This window comes from Plecotus auritus, assembly GCF_963455305.1.
Source record: "Plecotus auritus genome assembly, chromosome: 3".
NCBI classification, from domain to species: domain Eukaryota; kingdom Metazoa; phylum Chordata; class Mammalia; order Chiroptera; family Vespertilionidae; genus Plecotus; species Plecotus auritus.
The window spans coordinates 40,067,392-40,086,444 of NC_137772.1; the positions used below are offsets into that span (position 1 = coordinate 40,067,392).

Sequence of the window (19,053 nt, forward strand, 5' to 3'; positions counted from 1 at the left end):
TTCCAGTGAAACACTTTCAAAATCTGATTTTAAGCAAAGTAGACATTATATAAATAATATGATTTGAATACATTTTTTTGTGGGGAGAGCAGAAGCACATTAGAGAATGATGAGGAAGGAAATGGTTTTTTTTGTTTTGTTTTAAGATTCTAAATGGAATATTGGCAACTTTCAGTGGCTCTTTTCTATTTTTTTTAATCTTTATTGTTGAGATTATTACAGATGTTCGTCTTTTTTCCCCCCATAGCTCCCCTTCACGTGGTTCCCACCCCACCCCAGGCCCTCGCCACCCTATTGTCTGTGTCTATAGGTACTGCATACATGCATATAAGATCTTTGTCTAATCTCTTCTCCCACCCACCCACACCCCCTTCCCTCTGAGAATCATCAGTCTGTTCCATTTCCATGCCCCTGATTCTATTCCATTCACCAGTTTATTCTGTTCATCAGATTTTTTATTCATTTGATTTTTAGATTCACTTGTTGATAGATATATATTTGTTGTCACTTTGTTGTTCATAATATTTACCTTTACTTTTTTCTTCTTCCTTTTCTTAAAGAATACCCTTCAGCATTTCATATAATACTGGTTTGGTGGTGATGAACTCCTTTAGCTTTTTCTTGTCTGTGAAGCTCTTTATCTGACCTTCAATCCTAAATGATAGCTTTGCTGGGTAGAGTAATCTTGGTTGTAGGTTATTGCTATTCATCACTTTGAATATTTCTTGCCAGTACTTTCTGGCCTGCATAGTTTCTGTTGAGAAATCAGCTCATATGGGTACGCCCTTGTAGGTAACAAACTGTTTTTCTCTTGCTGCTTTTAAGATTCTCTCTTTGTCTTTTGCCCTTAGCATTTTAATTATGATGTGTCTTGGTGTGGTCCTCTTTGGATTCCTCTTGTTTGGGGATCTCTGCACTTTTTGGACTTGTAAGTCTATTTCTTTCACCAGGTAGGGGAACTTTTCTGTCATTATTTCTTCTAATAGGTTTTCAATATCTTACTCTCTCTCTTCTTTTGGCACCCCCATAATTCGGCTGTTGGTAAACTTGAAGTTGTCCCAGAGGCTCCTTACACTATCTGCATATTTTTGGAATCTTTTTTCTTTTTGCTCTTTTGATTGGGTATTTTTTGCTTCCTCATATTTCAAATCATTGACTTGATTCTCAGGATCCTCTTGTCTACTGTTGAATCCCTGTATATTATTCTTTATTTCAGTCAGTGTCTACTTAATTTCTGACTGGTGCTTTTCTATTTTTTTTTTTTTTTTTTTTTGTGTGTGTGTGTGTGTTCTCACTAAAATCCTTGAAGGCCTTACTAAGTTTCTCGGAGGTTTCTAGAAGATTCTTGAGTAACCTTATAACTATGGTTTTGAACTCTATATCCAGTATTTTGCTTTCTTACATTTCTTTCATTTGTGACATGTTTCTTTGTCTCTGCATTTTGGCTGCTTTCCTGTGCTTGTTTCTATGTATTGGGTAGCTGCTAAGTCTCCTTGAGTTGATAGAGTGGCCTTGTGTATTTGGTGTCCTATAGGGCCCAGTGACTCAGCCTCCCTAACCACCTGAGGTGGACACTCTAGGTGCACCCCTTTGTGGGCTGTGTGCACAGTATTGTTGTAGTTGAGACTTGATTGCTGTTGGTGTCATTGTGATGAATTGACCTCCAGGCCAATTGGCTGTGGGGACCAGGTGAGACTACAGTGGGAGAGCTGCTGTGCAGGAGACACCCTTATAGGGCAGGAATTGCTTCAGTGGGGCTTTGGTGCTCACTGATTCTGTCTTATGAGTGTGTCACTTATGGATGTGAAGAGTTATAATCTGGTATGGTCTCACACTGACCACTGGGTACACTGGCTCTTGGATCTCCAGGGAGGTGCAAAGTCAGCCACTGCCTGGGGCTACCCAGCAGGAGCTACAGAGAGATCTGCAGATTCTTCCTCTTTGTATCGCATTTGGAAGTTCCCAGACGAGGCCCAGATGTGAAACAAGGCAGGCTGGTGCTGGTGCCAGCCTTGGGCCTTTTATTGATAGCTTTGGGGCTCCCTGACCCAGCTGCAGCTTGTTTGACAGGTTTTAGGCTGAGAAAGGACAGGCCATTCATATGCAAAAGCCACTGTGCACAGCTTGGGTGGGGTTATAAATTGTGTGGGGCGGGATCTCAGGGAATCTCCAGGATAGAGCAAACAGAAATGGCTGCCCGTCAGCACTGCACCAGGGAGGTCCCAGCATGGAAACAATGACTGCTGTGAGCACCTCTGCCTGGAAGAAAGCCACCCCCAAGTTCTTGCCCCGATGCCAGACAGTCCAGTCTCTCTCCGTATGTGTCTGGGTCCCCCAGAGCCTTGCCCGGCACTGGAGCTCAGAGCAAGCAGGAGCTTGTAAATTCAGTTCATGGTGCCAGCTTTTTAAGAGGGGCATCTGGGTCTCCAGCAGCCTGTGTGTCACTCAGCCCCAATTTGCACTTGTTTTTACAGTCTGTAATTCTTACTGCCTGTAGGGACTTCTTTCCCCAGCTTTGGGACCCTAGGCTGGGGGTCTGGTATGGGGCTGGGATTCCTTGCTCCTCCAGGCGGCCTCCAAAGAAGTGAGCTCCCTCCCGATTAAAAAAGGGGGCACACCCGGGTGCTGGACCAGCCTGTTTGGGGCCTCCGCACCTCTTACCAGTCTCAATGCGCTTTCTTCTTTACCTCTCTAGTTGTAGTACTTCCTTTCAGCCAGCTTTCCCGCGGTTCTTGATGATAGTTGTTCTGTATTTTAGTTGTAATTTTGATGTGGTTTTGGGAGACAGCATGTACAGGCATTTACCTATGCCGTCATCTTGGTTTTCTCTTTCCTATTTTTAAATTGAATATAATTTTATTATTCTTATGACTATACTTTTATGAAATTTAAAAAAATTGTTTTTATACTCATATATTGAAGAGTTATAATGAGGGCCTGAGAAGTGAGAGAGGAAGTATGATTTTTCTAAGGCAAGATTTGGAAGAGATATGTGAAGGAAGAAGAGGTTTGAAGAGAAGTCTGACAAAGAAGTGGAAGCCATTTGTCAGCCAGTGTTGGGAAGGGAAGAGTGAGAACACTGTGCATGCAAGTCCACTTGAAAAAACAAACAAACAAATATTATATTAATGCAGTATTTCCACCCTAATAAGAGGAGAATCCATTGTTCCCTTGAGTTTAATGTGGTGAGAGGGAGGTGGTAGCCACTGACCATTCATATGTAGAAACCTTGCTTATAAAAATACTAGAGGCCCGGTGCACAGATTTGTGCACCAGTGGGGTCCCTCAGCCTGGCCTGTGCCCTCTCTCAATCCTGGACCCCTCGGGGGATGTCGGAGAGCTGGTTTTGGCCCGATCCCCACAGGCCAGGCTGAGGGACCTGCAGGGATTGGGCCGAAATCAGCAGTCCAACATCCCCCGCTCATCCTGGCCCTGCTGCGCCTGCTGCCACTGCCCGGTAATCTCGCTGAGTGGCGCTCCCACTATGGGAGTGCACTGACCACCAGGGGGCAGCTCCTGCATTGAGCATCTGCCCCCTGGTTGTCAGTGTATGTCGTAGTGACCCGTTGACTGTTCATTCGGTTGCTTAGGCTTTTATATATATATAGATGGCTGGTTCTAATACCATTCCTTACTTCAATGTAAATTTTGATGTCCTACCTAGCTTTCTTTGAATTTCCATATTATTGTTTTATACCTGAATACCTGGATTGTTGTTCATAAATATTTGTCAGTTGACTGCCCCCTTCATCTGTTCTGTATAAAAGCCAGCTTAATTTTTCCAAGTACTGAACTTTCTCATCCTAATAAGTTCAGCAATTTGCAAAGGAAGATGTTTAAGTTAAATATACAATATAGGAAAATTGAGTTGGTTAAAATGAGAGACATCAGAATTTCTACATGGATTGGAAATGTAGAGAGATGAATCTGTCTTGCTCCAAATGAGCTCAAAAGATATTTTTTGTAATGCCCATAGCTTCTTTTTTTAATCCCTTTAGAGAGGTGATTTTTTGCAGATGGTTCTGGTAGCGTTTTGGGGCAGTCTCTGTGCTCAGATGAAAATGATTGCTGACGCGTTAAATTTTCTGTTGCATGCTATCACACAGAGTTTTGGTAAATATGGTATTAATTCATTGCTATGGATATTTTCACAAACATATGAGTTTAATAGGCCACCCATAGTTCATATTCATTCTTGTCTCCATTCTCTTCTTAGATTTATATCTGAAAACATCAGGTCATAATTTGGAATATGTACATATGTATACTCATACACCCACCCACCCACACACACACACACATATATATTTTCTATCACTTAATGTTCATTCTAAAGGAGAAACATAGGATCTGACACCTCTATGGAATTGGTGATTTATAAAATACTTTATAGGTTTATTGCATCAAGATTTTCCATAGAGTACTGAGAATTTATACTATTTTGACCCAAGTCAGTAAGTTTATAATATTTACTAGTATATTTAGGTAAAACCAAGAAACCAAATATGTTCAAAAATTTTTTTTAACTTTGTTCCTAGAATAATTCAACTCTGAGATTCTTAGCTTTGAAGTTTTGTTGATAAAAAAAAAATTAAAACAGCCCAGCTGGTGTAAAATGGTTGAGTATCAACCTGTGAACTAGGAGGTCAGGGTTCGATTCCTGGTCAGGGCATATGCCTGGGTTGTGGGCTCTGTTCCCAGTAGGGGGCATGCAGGAGACAGCCAATCGATAATTCTCTCTCATCATTGATATTTCTCTCCCTCCCTCCCTCCCTCCCTCCCTCCCTCCCTCCCTCCCTCCCTCTTCCTTCCTCTCTGAAATAAATAAAAATCTTAAAAAAAAATTAAAACAGATTCTGTAGATAGACATTTTGTATTATCTTTAAAACAGATTCTGCAGAGATAGGCACTTTGTATTATCTTTGTAGAATGAAAATTTGCAGAATTTTATTATGCCCCACAAAGTGTCATTATGGAAACTATTTTATGTTTATACAACATGTTCAAGTCAGAAAAGATGCAGAGCTAATAACATGACATCAGGTCTCTTTGGGGAGTTTTAGGTGATAGAATGAACGTTGACACGGAGGGTGTATCTGAGAGGGTGTATGAAAAGCCTTGTATAATTAAGATGAGTAGATGGAAGGCAGATGTGAAAAAGTTTGAGTATAAAGGGGAGTTGACCATATAAATGGTACCAGGGTTGCACAAGTTTTAGTGAAACAAATTGGAGGGATGGAGGGATGGAGGAACAAATTAGATGATGTTTGGTATGAATTTAGTTCCTGGTCAACTGATCTACATCATAGTTTCTCAACAGCAGTACTAATGTTTTGGGCTGGACAATTCTTTTTTTTGTGGAGGCTGTTCTGTGTGTTATAGTATGTTTAGCAGCATTCCTGACCTTTACCCCATAGATGCCAGTAGCACTACTCTAATCCCTCCTGTTTTGACAACAAAACTGTCTCTCACTTTGCCATATGTTCCCTGAGGGTCAAAGAGATGAGTTGAGAAACATTGGTCTAGATAAGACTGTGGGAAGCATTGTGTTAGTATGGAAGCATTGTAATAGTACAGTATTAATATGCGTTTAAAGTTGCAAATAAGAGTGTTACAGAAGACCGGAAAAAAAAACAAGCCATGCTTAGAGAAAGGGAGTTACATTTTATTAAGGGCAGGGCCAGAGAAAAATGTGCCTTTCAAATTCTGGCGCCCCCACATGGAGGAAACCTTTTCTATTTATACTTTTCCTAGCTCTTTTGTCTCCCAAATTTGGAATGAGACTTCAAGGCCTTCTGGGAAAGAAGGCCTACGTGCTGGGAAGGGGCCATGAGACCATATCTCAAGGCCTGGCCTGGTGTCAGCACTGACAACTCTGTCTGGGGCATAGTCCACAGCCTCTCTGGAATGGGAGTAGTCTTATTTTCCTTATTATTTAAGCGAGCAAGCGTTTACAGAAGCCAAAATAGCAGGGTTAAAATTTCAAACAGCAGTTTTTATATAAGATGGATGCATCAAGAGGAGATTGCTATTTGCAACAGCATGGATGAAACTGGAGAGCATTATATGCTAAGCGAAATAAGCCAGTCAGAGAAAGATAAATATCACATGATCTCACTCATTTGTGGACTATAATGAACATCATAAACTGATGAACAAAAAATAGAACCAGAGACATAGAAGCATCAAACAGACTGTCAAACTTCAGCGGGAAGGCAGGGGAGGGTTGTGGGGGGCGGGGGTAAGAGATCAACCAAATGACTTGTATGCATGCATATAAGCATAACCAATGGACACAGACACTAGGGGGGTGAGGGCATGTGCGGGGATGTGAGGGAGTGGGGGAGGCCAGGGGGAATTCAATAGGGGAAAAAGGAGACATGTTCTACTATTTGTAATACTTTAAACCAGGGGTCCTCAAACTTTTAAACAGGGGGCCAGTTCACTGTCCCTCAGACCGTTGGAGGGCCGGACTATAGTTTAAAAAAAAAACTATGAGCAAATTCCTATGTGCACTGCGGGCCCGGGACGAGTCGGCTGCTAAGCAGGACAGGTAGTGGCACCCGGCGGGCCGGATAAATGTCCTCGGCGGGCCGCATGTGGCCCACGGGCCGTAGTTTGAGGACGCCTGTTTAAACAATAAAAAAAAAAAAAAAAAAGGAGATTGCTGAGAAGGAACTGCCTTTTTTGCTAAAGGAAAGTCAAAGGCCCTTTGACTGATGAGGCCACCTACAAACACATCTTCCCAGGTAGCTACCCAGACCTGGAGGCCATTTCTTTAAATTTTGTGGTATCTTCATGGCTGTTACTTTCCAGAGTAGTGGTTTATAGATTTGAGTGTGCATCAGAATCAGATGGAGGGCTTATTAAATCACAGATTATTTGGCCTCCAGAGTTTCTGATTCATTGATCTCATTAAGTGGATCTAAGAGCCTGAGAGAAGCTTAGCATTTCTAACAGGTTCCCAGATGAAGCTATGGCATCACAAAGAGACCCCATTTTGAGAACCACTTTTCTAGAATAAACAGCCTTTGGTTTTATCTGGTGTTAGATCTTCCTTGATTACCTTTGAGATTTTGTGCACAGGCTTGCACTTTAGATTTCTTGTTCACATTTGCTCTTTCTATTTAATCTTTGCCTTGTTTACTTCCCATGATCCTTAATTGTCTTCCTTAATTTACAGTTTGCACTAATGGGTGAAGGGAAGATGCCTCATCTTTCTTTTATTTTTTTTCACCGGGCAATTTTTTCTTTGATTCATAATATATGAGACTCAGTTTCCCTCATGCTGCATCCTGTACCATCTCCTAAGGTTGCCCATCTTTCAGGATAACTGTGCCTTAAGGATGGATTATGTATATGGTCCACAGTTGTAAAAATCTGGGGTGACTTAGCATTTAAGATGATATTTTGAATGTAGTAACACATTTTTAGGAAATACCTAACTTTTAGATCTTTTTAAAGCTGTAAATGATTTCTTGGAACTTACCTTTCTATAAGGGACCTTTGAATTATTTTGCATAAATGTATAATTTTACACTTGCCCACATTAAAGCTTATCTGTGAATTTCCTGCCCACTTAAATATCCTTATGAGATGCCCCTATCAGATTACTCATTAAATATTATTGTCATGTGCATTCTTAGAGTTATTACTATATCCTGTCCTTTCTTAGTTATCAAAATGGTTTGTTTTAAAAAAATATATAAAGATTGTGTTTGGGAGGAGGAAATTCCCCCTTTGGCCCCCCGTTAGTTCTTATGGCTAGACTAACATTAAAACTGACACAAAACCAGATTAACAGGAGAAAAAGCAATTTAATAAATGCACACAGCAGATCATAACGGATGCTCAGAGAAATCATTGAAGCTGGCAGCTACTTATATTTTTCAGAAAAAGAAACAATAAATTTATGAAGAATTAAAGGATGATGAAATGTAGGTTTGGGTGCTCGTTAGTGAAGAATCTAAGCAAAGTTTGGGCTTGTGTAGCAAAATAGTAAAGGAGTAGCAGCATTTCTTTATAAAGGCTTTTTGACCTTGATTCCTGAACTCTAGTGATAAGTGTGTCTCTTTCAGCCCCTGAGCAAGGGGAGCAAGCACCTTACACAGGGGAGATTTATTTATTTCCTTCATTCACAGAAACACTGGAGGGTCAACGTGCCCTTCTTGCAGTGGCTGCTTGTCAAATAACTTTAATTCAAAGTAATCGATATGCTCTTGCTGGGTATTTTGGGGCAGACCTGACAATTGGTCCTTGGGAGACCACCACTGTTTACATTTTTATGTCAGTTCCCTTTGCTGCATGTTGATAATGAGCTCTCTATCCATGACAAAGGAGAATCCCAGGACCCTGTAGGACAGGAAAAATTATTTTCCCCTATTCTTCTGAGTTCTTAGCTGAGACCCGTATAATAACAGAGATTAACAAAATAAAACAAGCAATTTTATTAACATGCATGTCATGTACACATGGGAGACAGAGAAAAATGAGTAACTCCCTGAGGTAGATTAGAATTCAGACTTAAGTACCATTATTTTAATAGGAAAAGGGGAAAGGAATGTAGGCCTCTTAGGGGAGACTGTGATTCTTAGTAGAGATGAATGGGCCCTGAGAAGAATATTGGGAGGTATAACAGTGATAAAGTTTGCCTACGTGTAGTATTGACTTCTAGTCTCCTGTCTTTAACAAGCATCTTTAAATTAGGTCTCCCCTAATACTACAATTTGATTTTGAAAGCTGAATTTTATCTTGTTAAACTTTGTCTTGTTGATTTCAACCAAATTTTTCAGGCTTTGTAATAATTTTAGAGTACTTTTTAATCTTTATATCTTGGATCTCTGTATCATATAGAAATTTGATAATCATATTTAATCCAATTTATGGATAAGAATGTTAAACATAGCAAATATATAGTAGAAGACAGTAGCATCCCTTCCCTCCATTGTTCTAGAGATACTAATACACTAACCAGCAGACTTTGGTTAAGGCTATTGAGTGTTGAATCAATCAAATTAATTGCTATATTCTTGATCAATTTCTCTCTCTGGTCTCAAGGAAAGGCAAGAGAAATCCTGCCAGAAGCTCTGATTGAATAAGAATATATTATCATTGCAGTATTTTCATTATACCTCTCCAGTAGGAGTTTCATAAAAATAAATAAGGCTTGTCTGATGAATTTTTAGTGAAATCAATGCTAGCTCCTTGAAATTTTACCATTTTAATTAATAATATAGGTAGTATGGATGTATGTTTTAAAACATCAATATTTCTGGAAAAGGAAAAACCTATAGCCACAGATCCATAAAAATATAAGATAGATCCATTCTGGCTTTTTACTTAGAAAGGGTTGAAAGGTGTGCTTTGGAGGGAGAAAGGGAAGAAGGGAAAAAAGGTAGGTTGGAAGATGGAGAGAATTTTTATTTGCTTCATTATTTTCCCCATGGGATAACAGTGTATCTAAAAAAAAAAAAAACATTCCAAAGTAGTACCATGTTTCATAAAGTCATTGAAGCATTACACACATACAAATAAATGCTGCCCAAACATACTATAAATTGTATATGATATGTTTACTATTTATTATTCACCTGGGTGGATGTGCATAGTGATAATTATTATTAAAATAACATAATACTTTTAAATAATATTGTGGTATGCTCTCTAAGTGCTCTCTTATTTATTTTAGTTCTTTAATATACCTCAGTAGGTTGGTAGGGTATCACTTAAAAGGGAAAAGAGGGATAGAAAGAGTAAGTGATTTTTCCCCAGAGGGTCACAGTAAGTAATTTGTGAAATTAAGACCAGAAATAAGAAGTTATATTAGGGCCGAAACCGGTTTGGCTCAGTGGATAGAGCGTCAGCCTGCGGACTCAAGGGTCCCAGGTTCGATTCCGGTCAAGGGCATGTACCTTGGTTGCGGGCACATCCCCAGTAGGAGGTGTGCAGGAGGCAGCTGATCGATGTTTCTCTCTCATCGATGTTTCTAGCTCTCTATCCCTCTCCCTTCCTCTCTGTAAAATATCAATAAAATATATTTAAAAAAAAAAAAAAAAAAAAAAAAAAAGAAGTTATATTAGAAGGATCCTCACCTGGAATTTAGTACAGTTTCCTCCCCTTCTATTCTGGGTGTGAGCCAGGCTCAAATAGTTGTTTCTGGAAGAACATCAAGATCTGGTTCCCACCTGCTTCCATTGCCTATCTCCACAGCTCCTCATTCCATATCTCTTGTTCCAGGAACTCCATGTGCTAGTAGTTTTTCCCATATCAATACTACTTCATGCCTTTGTGTCTTGGGCCATATAGGTTCATCTAAATAAAGTGCCCTTCACACCTTTCTTAGCTGCAGTGTTCTTATTTTAACTCCTTTCCTTCAGGAAGCCTTCTCAGAACCTCGAGATAGGGCTTATGCGTGGTTGTCCTAGCACTTGATATTGCAGCTATCTCTTGTGCCTCTCCCCTACTATACTATAATTTCTTAGCACATCCAGAGCCTAACATGTAGTGAGTGCTCAGATATGCTAATGAGGGCTAAACTCACAAACCAGCTGTACCAAATAGGATATGGCAGTAAATCTAAATTAATGAACAAATGAATACTCTTGGACCATATTCTATTTAGAAAGAAATTCAGTTTGGTTTTTGAAATTATGATTTTCAAATGATTATTCCAGCAATATCTATTGTTTGTGTCACACATCTAATTAGTGATTTGCCCAAGTGGGCAAACATGAGTATTTTTTATCCAGAAGCAACATGTGTTACAATCTCAATGGCTAATGGGTTTGGTAAGGCTCTTTAAGGAAGCAGTTCTGTTTTAATTCAGATTTCTTAAGAGATTAGAGGAATCTTTACCAGAAATTTTGACAATATCTACCTTTTTAAACCATTCTGACACCCAAGTGATTTGATTAATTTAGTTTTTAATAGGTATGAGGGAACTTTAAAACATCATACCCAAAGGATAATTTATTCATGGAGAATCATTTTATATGATGAATTTTCATTCCCTCTTTTCTGACAAAAGTAGAAAAAAAGTATGTGGATTGCAGCTCCTAACTTAATAATTTTACTTATAACTAAGAATGGAACATATATTTCCATATATTATATAACCAGTTTAAAAAGCACCTCATATTCTTTCTGTGACAGAGTATGAAAAACACAAGGCAGAGAATATGGCTTTTAGATTTTTTCCCCCTGCAGAAGCTTAACCATGTCGTTTTAGACAGTAGAGGAAGATTGGGTTAAAATGATCAAAACAGCCATTCAAGGAATGTATCTTAATGTCAGCCTTGAGTAGCTTTTTTTTTCTGCTAAGGAAATCTAACAGGATATTAAAAAACATATTAACTTTCAAAATATGTTCAGATTCTAAAGAAGATATATGAGAATATGAGAGCTATATTTAGTAGAAGGTCAGACCCATAGAATTTGTAGAAAGGGGTCACTTAAATTTAGTTTGAAAGCCAGCACTCTCACATATCACACCCCTCCAATCCATTCTCCATGCAGCTGGTACAGTTGTCGTTCTAAAAGCAAATGTGAATATGTGGTTCATCTGTATAAAGCCCTTTATTGGTGGAATCTAGATGCCTTAGCTTGGAAGACTAGGTCCTCCCCAAAAAGGACTTGCAGTAAATGCCCTTGAAATCCATATTTGAACTACAAGGAGCAACTCTTAGTGCCTAACATCTGAGCTATTGGCTACTTCTTATTCAGCAACCATTCTGCCTGGAATGTGTGACCTCTGTCCATTTTCCCAGGGGAATTGGCCATTCTGTTCTACGCATTTATAATCTACTATACACTACTATACACTACTATACTTTCAAGCCTCTCTTAACATTTTGTGTGTGCAATTACCCATCTCTCTTAGACTCCAAGTCTTATTATCTCTGCGTGGCACTTTATGAATGGATTCACCGATACCAGAGAAAGACCTTTGCATGTGCCTACTCTCAAAATCAATATATTTCATGGAAGTTTTGCTAACTATTTCAAGATAAGTTGTCTCCAGCTTGAGATGTCTCCCTGAGCTTTTGTTATTACACTTAGTGATTTTGTTTTAATATTGTAGTTGAAAACATTAGACGTTAGTAGCTTTGTTTTATAATTTCAACTTTAACTTAAATACAAAATTCTCAATTTTGACCTTTCCTTTTTCTGCCATGGGAATTTGTTTTCCAAAATGTGTTCTGTGACCCATTTTGCCCTTTACAGGTGTTTTGGATAGGTTTAGGACATTGTGGGGAGCAAATATGGGAAAGCTATCACCATTTTTAAATTCCTATTTAGAGTGATTTTATGTTATGACTACTTAGAGAGATTCTATGTTATTTTTTTCCTTGAGATATTACTAATCTTGATTACTGGATTATTGTTATGTATGAGTTATTTAAATTATGTAAAATTATAGATTAGCATGTCAGGTATTATGAGTAGTCATAGAATTAGTCATTGCCATTGTCTGCGGGCTTAAATGTAAGTTCCAAAGTAGACATCATTACTGGGGCATAGGTAGAATCATAGAATATTGAGTTAATTTTGTCAATCTTTCATTTAATTTTAAAGTTGAGAAAGCATAAACTCAGAATCTTAGTGGCTTATCTTGGATTTCATGGCACATTCAGAGAAGTACTGAGCCCTATACAAAGTATTTCCAAGTCTGTGCCTTTTGTATTTGAAAATCATTCCAGTGGCACTGCAGTGCAGTGACTATCCAGGAGGTACCAGGCTTGGAGCTGGGAGTTACACTATAGCTGGCTTTCCATTGATTTTTTTACTGTCCCCTGTAGGAGAGCGCTACACAAATAATTAGTCCTTCAGAGAAGAGATTGAAGCACAAAACTGCTTTGTAACTTCTGGCTTTATCAAATGACTATTTACTTTTAGGCAATACCTTAAAAGTATCTGAAACACTGATTTTCTATTTGAATTAGCAGAAACTTTGACTAGTGAGTGAAGATCTCAAGTTGTAATTACTTCTGTTAACAAATGGGCCTGTTGCTTCCCTGTAGGTTATGAGAGTTCATATTGAGCAGGGTCAGCTTGGGTGGCAACATGGAGCTATGGATTAGTTAATAACTGAGGCAAGGGCTTCAGAAACAAATAGAAATAGTCTTGGGAGTCCTTTCTAAATGTATCTCCATCTAACTGGCATTTTTCCTCAATAGGTCAGCTATTGTTGCTCAGGCTTTAATCATTTTGCAACTTCAAGTCAAAAATAGTTATACCATAGCTTTTTGTCAGCTTCCTTCCTTTTATTCATAGTAAGAAGGAAATAAAAAGTTCTTGAAAAATGCCCTGTCTTGGAAATCTTGCAGGAAGGTAACTCTTTCAATCATAGAAAAGTATTTCAAATAGCAGCTTTGTGAGCCTTCTTGCTTTGAGCTGATAATAGGGACAGCAGGTGGGTTGGGGGAGGGGAAAAAGAAGAGCCTTTCATTATACATCAAGGACACTTTAAAGAAAATAACTATACATTTTTAAAAATCTTCTAAAGCCTCACTTGTACTAAACACCAAATCTGCACTTATGTTTGCAGAATGAGTGGATGGGTGTATTGGATGGATGATGGATGGGTAAATGGATGGATATTTTACATCTACTTTGTATCATTTTTTAATGTCACAGGATCTCTAAACTAAATTTGTCTCCTCATAATGGAACACGTTTTCTTCCTTTTTATTTGCATAAATAAAAGCATTATCCTCTTAGTCTTCTCTAGTCTCATATAAAATAACTCCCTTCTCTGTAAAGCTATCCACTTTTTTTCTAGATTACATCTCATCCTACTTTGGATCCAACCCCTTAATTATCTCTCTGGCTTTCCACATGTCTGTACCTTCAAAAGGACCCTATTCTCTGCCATTTTCTTCTTTGACACTCAGCACCTCCAAGGTGTGCCACTTACTGCTCTCCCTCCCAATTTACTTCTTAATTCTCTGAAGCATGGCTCACACTCTTTGAAGATGAATATCCCCTCATTTAAAATGGAAACAATAATACTACCTGGCAAAGTGATTTTTAGTATTTGTCCAGACATAAGTATAAGTGATTTCTCTACAATTGGTCCACAATTCTCATAAGCAAAAATCTTCTTTCTCCCCAGGCTTGGCGAGTCTCTCTGCCCCCGCCCCCGCCCCCGCCCCCCTTATCTTAATGATGTCTCCAAGGTACAGCTCCAGCAGCACCTCCTTGAAGCTTCTTTTTGGTTATTCTACTTTATTCTTAGTTTTCTTATGATAGTTACATGGGGAAGTATGATAGCACATATTTTATTTAAAAAAAACTTAGCATCTGATTCAGTGCTGAGCCCATAGTAGGTAATTAGTGAATACTTCTCAATTGACTAAACTACTACAGATATATGGGGGACTCTTACTCTTTTGAATAAATTGATTGCCATTTTATTGAGGACTCTGAATACCTATAATAGTACATTCATCATGATAATTTAATTGATCATCTTTTCTTTTTGCCAGGAGCTTTAGCTATTAAGTAAGAAACCCTTTGCATATTTTTACTGTTTTCATGATCCATATATTGATTTTAAGGTTTGATGCTGGACACTTTACTATATTCCTTTCCATATATTAAAGGCCTTCCTTCCTAGTTACGAGTTATTGTTTCAGAATCAGGAAACATGATTGATAGACAAAAGGACTGGCAAGTAACAGTATCTCTGGTTGTAAACGAAAATATATTTGGGATTGCATAACAAGAATTCAGGGTAAAAGACTTGCAAATTTTGTTGGACCTCCTAGAACTGATTAGTAACACTCCTCATGTGTTGCTCTGAGGCAAGGACGTGAGGGCAAAGAATAGTCCTATAAGTACTAGTAACTAGAAGGAGAATCAAGTCTATACTTAGTATTACTGTTATACTTTCCTTTTCAATATTTTCACAAATAAAATATTTTTTGATATGGAATTCAATTGCTTCTCATTCCAAACTATGACTTCCCTCTAAGGGATTTGTCAAAATGCCAAAAAAGATGGGGCAGGATCAATTTGAATATAAAAAGAATACAAGTGGAAAGAAATTCAGAGCCCTGCTCCATTGGACAAAATTGCAAATGAACTGAATTTGGCTGAATTTTTGTAAGCCTACCAGAAATTTAAAGATACTTCGTATTGTAAGCTGAATTGATCAAAGTGCCTTGGAAATTTTATTAACCTTTTATTCAAACCCAAGTAGACAACTTTCTTATTTAGTGTGTCATTAATCCCACTTTAACATCCATTGTCTTCTACCAAACTAGTGAAAATGGAAAATGACTTGTGATAGATGCTCAACATACTTCATGTGTTGTGTTCCTTTTTTATTCTTGTTTGCTTTGAGTTATGTAGTCCATGCTATCATTTTGGAAAATTTCTTAACCTTTTTTTATGTGGGACCTTCTGTCTCTAGAATTTTATATCACCCCTCACTCTGGTGACTTCTTGAGAAAGGAAAAATATGTGACATTGTATGTCTAAAAGTGACTTTATTCTACCATCACACTGGACTGTTAATTTTGCTAAGGTCATCCTTTTAGAATGAAAATTATTTTTCCTTAGAATTTTGAAGGCATAACTTGACTATCTGCTAGTTTCCAATGTTAATGTTGAGAATCTGATGTCACTTTTTCCTAATTCTTTACATGGGATCTTCTCTCAATTCATTTCCTGGAATTTTAAGTATATGATGTGGATCTTTATTGATTTTATTAGACATTTTCAAGAACTTGTCAATTTGGAGACCCACATCATTTAGTTCTGAGAAATGTTCTTTTATTATTTCTTTGATAATCTTTAAATATATATTTTTTTGGTCTTTCCTGCTGAAACTCCTATTAGATTTTTGGAACACATGGATTTTCTAAATTACTCCTCTCTTTTTTGTTTGTTTATAAGCCCTTTCTTTGTATTTTTCTTCCTGTCCAGGAACAATCCCTTTATTGGATTAAAAATATTTTACTTTCATATTTTTAATTTCAAAGAACAGATTCTTGTTTTTGTATTCTTATTTATGCCATCTCATTTTTAATTCATAGATGCTAAATTTTATACCAATTTCCTATTATTTGAAAATTTATCCCATGCCCCTCTTTTATTCTCTATCATTTATTTCAGTTGGAGACTTTTCTCAATGTTTGGGAATTCTTACTTGTCTTCTCATGTTCCTGCTTGAATACTGATGCAATCTTTGTGAGATAGTTGGGTTTGTTCATTGATCAGCTTTTCTGTGACTAGGGAAATCATTCTTAGTGGGGGACCACTAACAATCAGTATGTGTAAATCTTTTCTTAGTTTCTCTAGAGAAGGATCCTTTAATTTCTTTGTAAGGAAGCACAAACCTGGCTGTTGACTTTCTAGAGCTGGTCAGAAGGAAGAGTTGGATGTCTCACTGTTTTCTCACCCCACCATCCACTGTCTCTGATATCCTGAGTTCTAAGATTCTCAGGCTCAGTTTCTCTGTGGAATATTTCTCAATACTCTTGTGGAATGAGGGATGGGTAGGCATGTAATAGGTTGTGTTGAAGGTGGGGACACAGGAAATAAATGTTTCTTATAGTGATTTTCAAACCCTCTTTTTAAATTGTTTTTATTATGCAAATATTTTCTTCCTTTCTAAATTAGTCTAACTTATAAAATGAATTCTTAGTTCAGTCTTCAGTATAGATATTAAACAATCTTGTCAGTATGTTTGTATTATAATTGGCTCAACTTGTACAAATATAGAACTAGGGAAATCTTAAGTATTTTGTATTTATTTATTTTCCTTTTTATTGAATTTATTGGGGTGACACTGGCTAACAAAATTATACAAGTTTCAGGTGCACAGTTCTATAACACATCATCTGTACACCATATTGTGTGTCACCATCCCAAGTCAAGTCTCCATCCATCACCATTTATCCCTCTTATTCTTCTTTTATACTCTACCTGGTGCTTCCAACTCCTGAAACTTTACTAGGTTCTGCAGGGTAAGGTGGAGTGCATCTCATTGGTGTCTCACTTTAGTAGGTACTTGGGTTTTAATCCTCTTTTCTATTAAAATTTGGCTGTATCTCATTTCTTGGCAGGAATAGGGTTTGGGTTATGTCTTCTAAAATTACTTGATCTTAACAAAAGATTGGTCTTATTGAGAAGACTTACATTATTTATGGAATAGGCTGGTATATAGATATAGAGAGAATTCAACTAGAAGTAATTTAGAAAGCCCACAAGGTACAAAATCTAAGCAATGAAAGTTTTAGCAGAAAGGACCAAACAAAATAGTCTCTATGGGGAATCAAAGAATGGTGATATGAAGGCTAACATTATGGTACTTTCTTTTTTTTCTTTTTTACAAACCCTTGTGTCGAGGGCTGACTTTCAATAGATCGCAGCGAGGGAGCTGCTCTGCTACGTACGAAACCCCGACCCAGAAGAGGTCGTCTATGAATGGTTTAGCACCAGGTTCCCCACGAACGTGCGTTGAGTGAAGGGCAAGGGGGCAGCCTCCTTTCTGGCTGCACGCTGTTTCCCAGGACGAACATTATGGTACTTTAGTGTTGTCTGTGGTGATGTTATTCTCTCTTTGCACAGTAGCTTTAGAGATTGGGCTTTATAAAACAGGGAGCCTAATTGAAAATGCAGATATATAAACTGAAAAATGTAAAGTAGGAAGGTCCCTGAAAGAATGGAGGATGTGCATAGAAGGGACGGTAGTTTAGGTAGAAGGGGTATGAAGAGGAAAAAAGCAGAAGATTCTTTGATGGTTTTAACACTGTGGCTTCTAGTCAGACATGGTGCTGCCTGGTAGCTTTAGGTGTCAGTGTGGATTAAAAACGGGTGCTTTCTTGGCATTGGAAGGGTGCCACCAACACAACTTCTTAAGTGGCCCTAGATCCCAGAAGTTCACTTGTATTTATATGAGTTATTTTGAAAAATCTAGGACATCTTTCATGTTGTCATGTTAAAGATAACTAAAAAATAAGCTAAATTATTGCCAGTAGAGTTCATAAATACTGTGCATTAAACATGAAGTTAGATCTCTGCTCACAAAAAACCAATACCAATATATTCTTTTTATCTCAATCTTATCTGTAGTGATTGGCAGTTCTTTATAATAGATCGTGAATCTTTTGCAACAGGGTGATGTTGAGGCAAGAGAGAATATCTTGTTTGTTTTTATTTCACTGAGTAGAGCTACATGACACCTCTGTTTCGGAAGAGTAGCCATCATCTGCATGCTGCAGACTGCCTTTCTGGCTGCAGTAATTTAGGGGCATCTGAGAGTTGAGTTTGACGGTACAGAAACACACCATGAAGCAAGTGCTGAGCATGAGGCCCTCTAAGGCAGGTTTCATTTTGTAGGTTGTGTGCAAGGTGCATTTCTATTGATTCACTGGATCTACCTACCTGCATGTCTATGAGATAGGGCTAAGCCAGATATATTTGAATCAGCTGAACATTTATTTGGCAAATCAACTTAAAAGTAATTATTTCAGCCCAAATCTATGACTTGATAGGACCTGACTGCTGAGGGAGTAATGAAGTGGGTGGGTTGCTCAGCCTGGGTCTTTTGGTTTACCTCTGGTGGCTCATTAGTGGACTAGAGCACACTCTTTTGTCTTCCTTCCTTCCTTCCTTCCTTCCTTCCTTCCTTCCTTCCTTCCTTCCTTCCTTCCTTCCTTCCTTCCTTCCTTCCTTCCTTCCTTCCTTCCTTCCTTCCTTTCTTTCTTTCTTTCTTTCTTTCTTTCTTTCTTTCTTTCTTTCTTCTTTTTTGGTATAGCAAAGGTGGAGATTTATTGAAGAACAAGTACAGACTCCCACATGGAGAAGGGGAAAGAATCTCACAGCACAGACTCCCACATGGGGAGGGGGAAGAGTCCCCAAGCACACCCTTTTTGACATCATCTTTCTGTGTATGTTTGGAGAGCCTCGGTCCTAACAGATGGGCCTTGAGACAGGCTCCCATGACTACCAGGCATGCCAAGTAGGCAGATGAGTGATCTGGCTTGTTCCTTCTCTTTCAAATTGCTGCCAGCCAGGGAAAAGTGGTGAAAATAAATCAATGGC

The 19,053-nt window shown here is 38.2% G+C and overlaps 1 protein-coding gene across 2 annotated transcripts in view; it reads left to right on the forward strand.

Moving 5' to 3' along the window:
- Positions 1-19,053, forward strand: part of FGF14 (fibroblast growth factor 14) — a 599,695-nt gene that overhangs the window by 45,954 nt on the left and 534,688 nt on the right. The window lies entirely within an intron of this gene.